Source organism: Acipenser ruthenus, chromosome 18 (assembly GCF_902713425.1).
Source record: "Acipenser ruthenus chromosome 18, fAciRut3.2 maternal haplotype, whole genome shotgun sequence".
NCBI classification, from domain to species: Eukaryota; Metazoa; Chordata; class Actinopteri; order Acipenseriformes; family Acipenseridae; genus Acipenser; species Acipenser ruthenus.
Genome location: NC_081206.1, coordinates 25737222 through 25744917, shown reverse-complemented (window position 1 = coordinate 25744917; position 7696 = coordinate 25737222).

Genomic DNA, 7696 nt, shown 5'->3' with positions numbered 1-7696 from the left:
GAAAGTGATTTTTTTGTTTGTACAGGACTATGCTGTTCTTTTCAGTTAGACTCAAACCCCATGTTTTATTCAATTTCTTGCTGACTACATTTATTTTGGACAAAAATAGCACTGGCAAAGCTTCCAATTCCAATTAAATGCCTCTTGCTGTTGAAGGGCAATAGTCACATGCAATATAGAGGCCTTGTCAAGAAAAAAAAACAAAAAACTATAAAAATAGAAATGTCCCTCATTTCACACCTTGTGCTTAAAAAAGCATAGATTCCCTAACTGTAGCCACTCAGAATATATTTAGAGACAGGCACTGATTCATTAAAAGTATAATAAGCTCACAGTGGGAGGTGAAACTCCTGGTTTTTGTCTAATTCAAGGCTATTGATGAAGGAATTAAACTCATATGGCTAATTATTTTCTTGTGTGTTTCCATTTAACAAAAAAGGATACATAATTGTCAGAAATTGTTTATCCTTCATAACCCCACTTGTTTCTGAGGCTGGTTACATTTGATAAGAGTGTCCTGGTGGGAAACTTAAGGAATTATACATTTTAATACTATATAATTCAGAGAATTCCTCATAACATGAAGCCCAGGCAAAGAAATTGATCACCTTAAGCACTAGATACAGTAGGTGCTCTTCTGTCAACATATTTATCAAGTCACACACCTACTAAGTAACTGTATATAGTACAGTTACTGTACATACTGTATCGGCCGTAAGAGATCAGAAAGACAAGTCCATTCACTGCAAAAGATGCATGAATGGAGCAGAGCTCTCTTGATGGTTAATGCTGATCCACTTTCACCAATGGTTGAGGACATGTTGCAGAATGCCTGGTTGTAAGTTTAGCCCTTTCAGCATTCAGAGGCGAGTCTTTTTACACTGGTGTGGCATATTTTCCCCACTCTGTATAAGAATATCTGTCACAAGTGACTAATTTAGAGTGTGTGGTAGTATATCATTTATAGTTGTTGTGTGCAGGTGTGTGTTCTTTTGTGTTAATTGTAATCATTATTGAATTTTGCTGTGTGATTTATTTGGAATAATGTATTGTTTTGAATATGTGTGCATATTGTTTATTCTTTGCTGGGTTCACTAATTAATAATCTTGCACAATCTGTCACGTAGCTTTCCCAGGATCCAGACTCTAATTGCCACAGGTGCGTGCCATTCTGCATCAATTGATTAATTGTTATTATAGACTCTGGTGACGTGCTTAATGATTTTAGTTTTTTCCTTATTTTTGTATTGTTTTAGCATTAAAGGTGTGCAAGAAATTGCACTTTGTTTTTGGATGGTGCACAGCAGTTATTTACCTCTGTATATCCATGTAGTATACCGTATACTACATGTATACTAATTGAAATGTATACTAATTGCAATTGTGTATTTAAACCCTACATCTGAAGTGGTGTCTGAATGTTAATAAGCCTTGTGTCTGCAGTGGTCTGTGGAAAGCTGCTTTATAATTTCCATATATGCATCATTTAGATATTCCAATAAACAGGAATTAAGAGAACATCGGAGGGAACATGTTTGGTTTTTCAAGAGGAACAGAAGCATTGCAAGTGGAACGTGTTAAAATCGCGAGGGAGAGCCCAATGCTCAAGCCGTCAGCTGGTAATCCAGAGCACAGCAGCTTGTCAAAGGCATGCATAACGACAAGTGTGCAGCAGTGCTCTAGGGGCTGGTGTGATGGGTTTGTCTGGATATTATATTGATACAGCAGGTCAAGAGTAGGGGTGCTGACCACTCTATAGAATGTTGTATTTAGTACACGTTTAAATTATGTTTAAAATCAAATTATGGCATGTTCTAATTTATCAATCACCACATTAAGGAAATAAAACCAGAACCAATGGAGATAAATAATAAATATAATGTAATAAATCAACCAATGAAAATATGTCATATGTGTCAGTTCAGATGAATTCCAGGGTGAAGTAGACCACTATTTCAATGCATCTCAATATAAAATAAGAGTGCTACTGAGAAGGGACCTCAAGGGAGGTGGTGTAGGGGTGTGCCAAGTAATGGGAATAAACAAGTTTCCGTAATGAGTAGCACACAGGTGCAAAATGTATTTCTGTTAACACTTTAAAGATATTACAGTTAAAACCACATCCAGCAGTGGTGCCTCAAGCAATCAGAATTGTCTATATTACATATTACTTGCAGAAACTTGCTTGCAAAAATGTATTTTTCCAGCATCATCTTGTATCAGTACTTGTTTCAGTATCTCAGGTCCATATTGGCAGATATGCTCCCAGACAAGTGGTCTTTAGTTTATTTATTTTTTTTCCATTCCAATGTTTCCACCTGTTTTGAGGAGGTTGACGTAAGATCAACCAAAGAAACAAATATAACCATTTTCAAAGCATAAAGGCTCAGTTCACTTAGCAATAAATATTTTAAAATATATTGTAGAATTCAGCTGTCAAACGTGCTGCAAGTAAACCTAAAAATAACCCCAAGAAAAACAAAATCCCAGTACTTATCTTACATCTTTAAGGTGTCCTCAATTTTGTTTTTCAGAACCCAGGTACTTCAGTAGGAAAAGAAAAAAAAAAGTTGATATTTTGTAGTAACTTTTACATCACAATTTTTATATTCCGGTGTGCCTATTAAGAGTCACTGAAATGTTTCTTGTTTATTATATTTATAAGGTATTTTCAGTAAAGTAAATTTACATTGTAAACATGATGATGCATACGTGTTTGTGTTCGGTCACATTTTCAGAACTGTGCTTTTTAGATTTGTGACAATATAGAACATTCTTCTTGAAATCTCATTGCTTGTGTCTTGGAGGGTTTCTAAGAAAAGTGTATTTCTTTGGGCACATAAAAAACAAATTGATTTTTTTTTAATTGCTTCAAACAATTCAAAGCTGTATACATATCTTCAATATGTCAACATTGGATGTGTAATGTGTTGTTAAATCCCATAGCTGTTATTATGTCATGTATAACAGCCAGTTTTGCTTAGCTGCCTACAATATACATAGTGGAAGTCTGTTTTCAAATTATGTATTTTAGGGGAGAGTTTAAAAAACATAACTGGTATTTGATAAACAAAAATATGTACTTCATGGTTCCTTATTTCAAACTTTAGTTTTATTTATACATTTATTATTTGATTATTATATCTGTTTATTGATTTGGGATACTGTATAGTGTAAATGCTTACTACGATAGAATAGCTTATTTTACTTTACCTTAAATTCAGCTCAAAGTTTATATTCAATTTCATTGTGGTCGATCACCCATATTTTAGTGTCATGGGGACATATTTACAAAGAGTTCACTCTAGTCTTTACAACACACTCTCAAGGTTTGTCTCTCAGATTAGCAGATCATTTTACATCAATTGTTGTTTACTTCCTAAATGTGTGCTATTAGTTATATTAGCTAGCATATCAGCAATGTTATTACCAAACCATGTATGCAGAAATTAACAGTGGTTCAACAAACAGTTACTTCCCTGGGGCTAACTGCACACAAGCAAGGGATGAGCATCTATGTGCCTCTTCTCATTGCCAACATGTTCTAACATCAGCAGATTTGTGTATTGCGATAGTGTCCGGAAAATGGGGTCACTAAGATAATTCACTGTCACCACAATGTGATATGTATTGTATCTATGCAAAAAAGCATTATTAATTTATATGAGTGTAGTGTATCATAGCACATTAAAAAATAATTGTAAAACTAGGTTACATATCCTGCATAATGTCCTTCTTTGAATTTTAGGTGACACTATTTGTTCTTTCAAAACAGGAATTATTTCCGTTCTACAAGATTGGAAATGTTGCGTGTGAAAATAAATTGGACCTGACGCGCACTTAATAAATGGACTGAAAAGGGTTAATATATCCCTCACAGACACATCTAACCCAGACCTCTCTTCAACTCAATAGAGCTTCTGGAGACACTAGTGAGTTTGGGAACACTGGAGCATACTGGTACTCTAACAATGCTTTTGGGGAAGTTTCTGGTAATCTGACATCCAAAGAACTTCAAATATCCATTCATCCTTGGGAATGAGATTGCAGTAAGGCAGACAGGCATACATTTATAATGTTCTATAGTACATGTTAGGTATGTTGCATGTTTTATTTGACCTCTATAAACCTCTTAATGTTCCCCCAAAAACAGTAGAGGCATTTGTTTCTGAACCTCACAAATAACAGTATTGAGCTTGACACCTCTGTCTTAAAGTAGTGGTTTAAAGATGAGGCAGAATGCAATCCATTCTTTTCACTGAATAAGTAATATTGGGGTTCATATTGTCATGGGACACACTGCACATGGAAAAATCACAGAAATCATTTGCTACCACAATATTAACTAACCTCTCATGCATGCCTTAGCTTAACGCAAAGCCCATCTCAGACATCTCATACTGGGCAATGGATGAAATACTTAATAAAAAGTTAATGAAAAACCTTATAATATACTGCAGATATGTGAAGCCTTATCTTTATTACATCATAATCTCAGTAACTCCATGCATATTTTTCTTTTTTGCTGTTCACATCATTAAAACATTATTTATGACATCAGACTTTGGTTATGAAAGGGCATCAGATGCTCCTTTGTGGTGGCGCTACCACTGCCTGTATGGTTTGCACGTGTCAAAAGTCTCTTTCCTGTCATAGTGTTGATTGACATTGACGTGTAGCAATCTATGATGACACTTGAGAACCCATGCAAATCAATCCACAGTGAAGATTTCTGGAGGCTTTATAATGCATATAAACTATAAAAAATTCAGAAAAATTGAATGCTAATTGAACACATAACAAAGGCAGATGCCACTGTTGGCTTTAATTCTGCTAATAAATAAATAAATAAATAAATAAATAAATAAATAGATAGATAATAATTCAACACTGTCCTGTGTCAGAAGAAAACAAAAACATCAGCGGTCACAAAATACACACACACACACATACATAATCAGTATACGTTTGTACAATATAATGTGTGTAAAAATAATATAAATTTACAGTCAAAACTAATATATGTAGCACGCACCTTCCACTTCCCTATACAATGTGTTATGAAACAATGCCCAGTTGAACTAAGGAGTGTTTACTGCACATGTTATAAATGACAGCTTGCAGGCTACTTTTAATTTAAATGTTTGGCCTTTCCAGTCAATATTAACACTTCTGGTGTAATTCTGGTTTCTCTCACCAGTCATCTGAATCTCTTTGTCTTTTCAAAACAAAAGCAAGAATATTTTAAAAGTACTAGGTAGGAAATTGTGTTATTTTGGTTTAATTCTACTGTGAACCAGCTCCTCTCTGACTCCATTCCATCTATTTCATTACATCGAATGAACATGCCACACAAAATGGCTGCTTGGTATGCTCTACTGACTGATTTCTATATTCATGGTCATGGCACTGGCTCTCTCAGGACATGAAAGTAGGAAAGTGAGTGCTTAGTGAGTTCATTATACTTCAACTTTAAAGTAAAACAAACAAACAAAAAAAGTCATGTGTACTACCGAGCCAATCAACCAAATTAAATACTTGCATTGGTACGGGGCTCCTGAGTGGCGCATCCGGTAAAGACGCCCTATAGCCTGGACGTCGCTGGTTTGAGTCCAGGCTATTCAACTGCCGACCGTGGACGGGAGCCAGTCATTTAAGCATTTACAGCCCAATTTGTTTGTTTTGTGGTATTAATTTCACTTGGAGTTTTTTTTCTAGCAAATCAATGTTACATTTTTGTACCTGGTAAAGAGAGTGACTGCACAATAGTAAAGGAGAAGAGAGACAGTGAAGAAAGGTGAGAGTCGGATGGTTAAGACATTGCATATAGTAATGTAAATACTGTCGAAAAATATAAAAATATCCACAGTTAAAAATTAATAAAGTCAGTTTCACAGAATGACGGCTGATACCAACTAAAAGGAGGAAAATAAAACTGAATATCTGACAACTGGATCCGACCGAAGTTACAGAATATGACTGGTATGTACTACAAATAAATTACCAAAACAGCGTCCTGTTAGCAAACTGGTTCGTTGTGCAAATTAATATAAACTGGAAGCTTGATGTCTTCAGTATCTTCCATGACAGCAGGTATTTAGACAGGTGTTTTCTTTGATTTTGGTGGCACAGTGATACGTGGTTAGCACAGGTGCATTGATTTGCCTTTGTTCCTAACTAGTTCCTAATCGTGTTATTGTGCTGGATATTGTAACGGCTTGGAACACTGATGGACCAATCAGCATGCAACATTCTAACAATCCGTTTTATAATTTACTGTTTCATTCATTGATGTTTACTAGCAACACTATGTGATGTAATCATGCAAGGGTTTAATCAGATAACATTGATATTATATGTGACAGTAAATTAATATGGATGAATGTACATTTCTTGTCTGCTTTCAGAATATAGGATACAGTACTTACTAGGTTTTGCCGAATGTTCTGTCATTGTAACATTGAGCAGTAGTCTTGTCCCCTAACTGATTTATTGTAATTACTGTGCAGAGATTTTCCTTACTGGGTTTTAGCTTTCTTCAAGCAATACATATATCTTGTTGTATGTAAACATTCCTAAACAATTTGGACAATTCGTTAGGCAGAATTAACACTGGATGGGGATTCTTTTGGGTGAGGTGTTGTTGTAAGTGACTCTGCAGTTGTTGCATAGTTCACACACCCTAGTCTCTGTAAGTAGCCTCAGATAAAGGCGTCTGATAAATAAACTAATAATAATAATAAAAAGGCTTCATTTTATTAATATAATTTAAAAACAATAGATACAAATAATAAGAGGTGCGTTCATACCCAGCTGCTGATTCACAGTGTATATACTTCAGTAACGGCCGTCATGCTAGAAAGGTAAGTTCCAATTTACTCCCCATCACTTGTAAAGAAACCTTAAGCCTGGGCAACTGAATTTCCCATCACAAATCAATTTTCAACTTGAGACTTTAAAGGCATGGTAGTTAGAGTGTTACTGCAGAGAGTGAAGATTGAGATATTGCCATTATATTTTCCAACTGGGTCATATAAGGTTTTTATGTGAGAAAAAAATCCATGTACTGTAGGACAAATTCCATGGATTGAGACAATGAACTCCAGTCAAAAATATTGAACTGGTATTACTGTATTAAAAAAATATTTCTTTAAAAAAAGAGTTGTTAATGAAGCAAATGTATTACATTTTTTCCCCTTCTTGGTCTAAACATGTTTTGGAATGAATCCTTTTGGGGTGGTGCATGTGATGTGGGGTCTGGGGGATGTTGAGAGTGGAAACATGCATTTTCTTTATAACACAGCTCTAAATTGAAACAATTTTGTTCTTAACATGTTGTCGGGATAACTCGAAGAGGATTATGATTTTAAATGAACCAGTTTGACCTTTTTTGTTTGTTGTGAGTTTAAATAAACCCTGTGGTCAAATGTTGACTCGCCAACAGATGATGGATTACTGGAGGGATTACAAAATTGGTTTAGAAATGTTTCACTTGATGTTTAGTTAGTGACTTGCAAAAAGCCAGTCTTCAGTGATGCACATTGCTGGCTTATTGTAGGCTCACTGGTCAACAGGCTAAAAACGGCCTTCTGTAGTCAGTATTGTCATGCTGTATAAGCTAATTCCCACTGGTTCTTCTGCTGGGGATACCTTTCATGGTTGAGAGAAGCATATTAATATTTTCTGATACACAAAA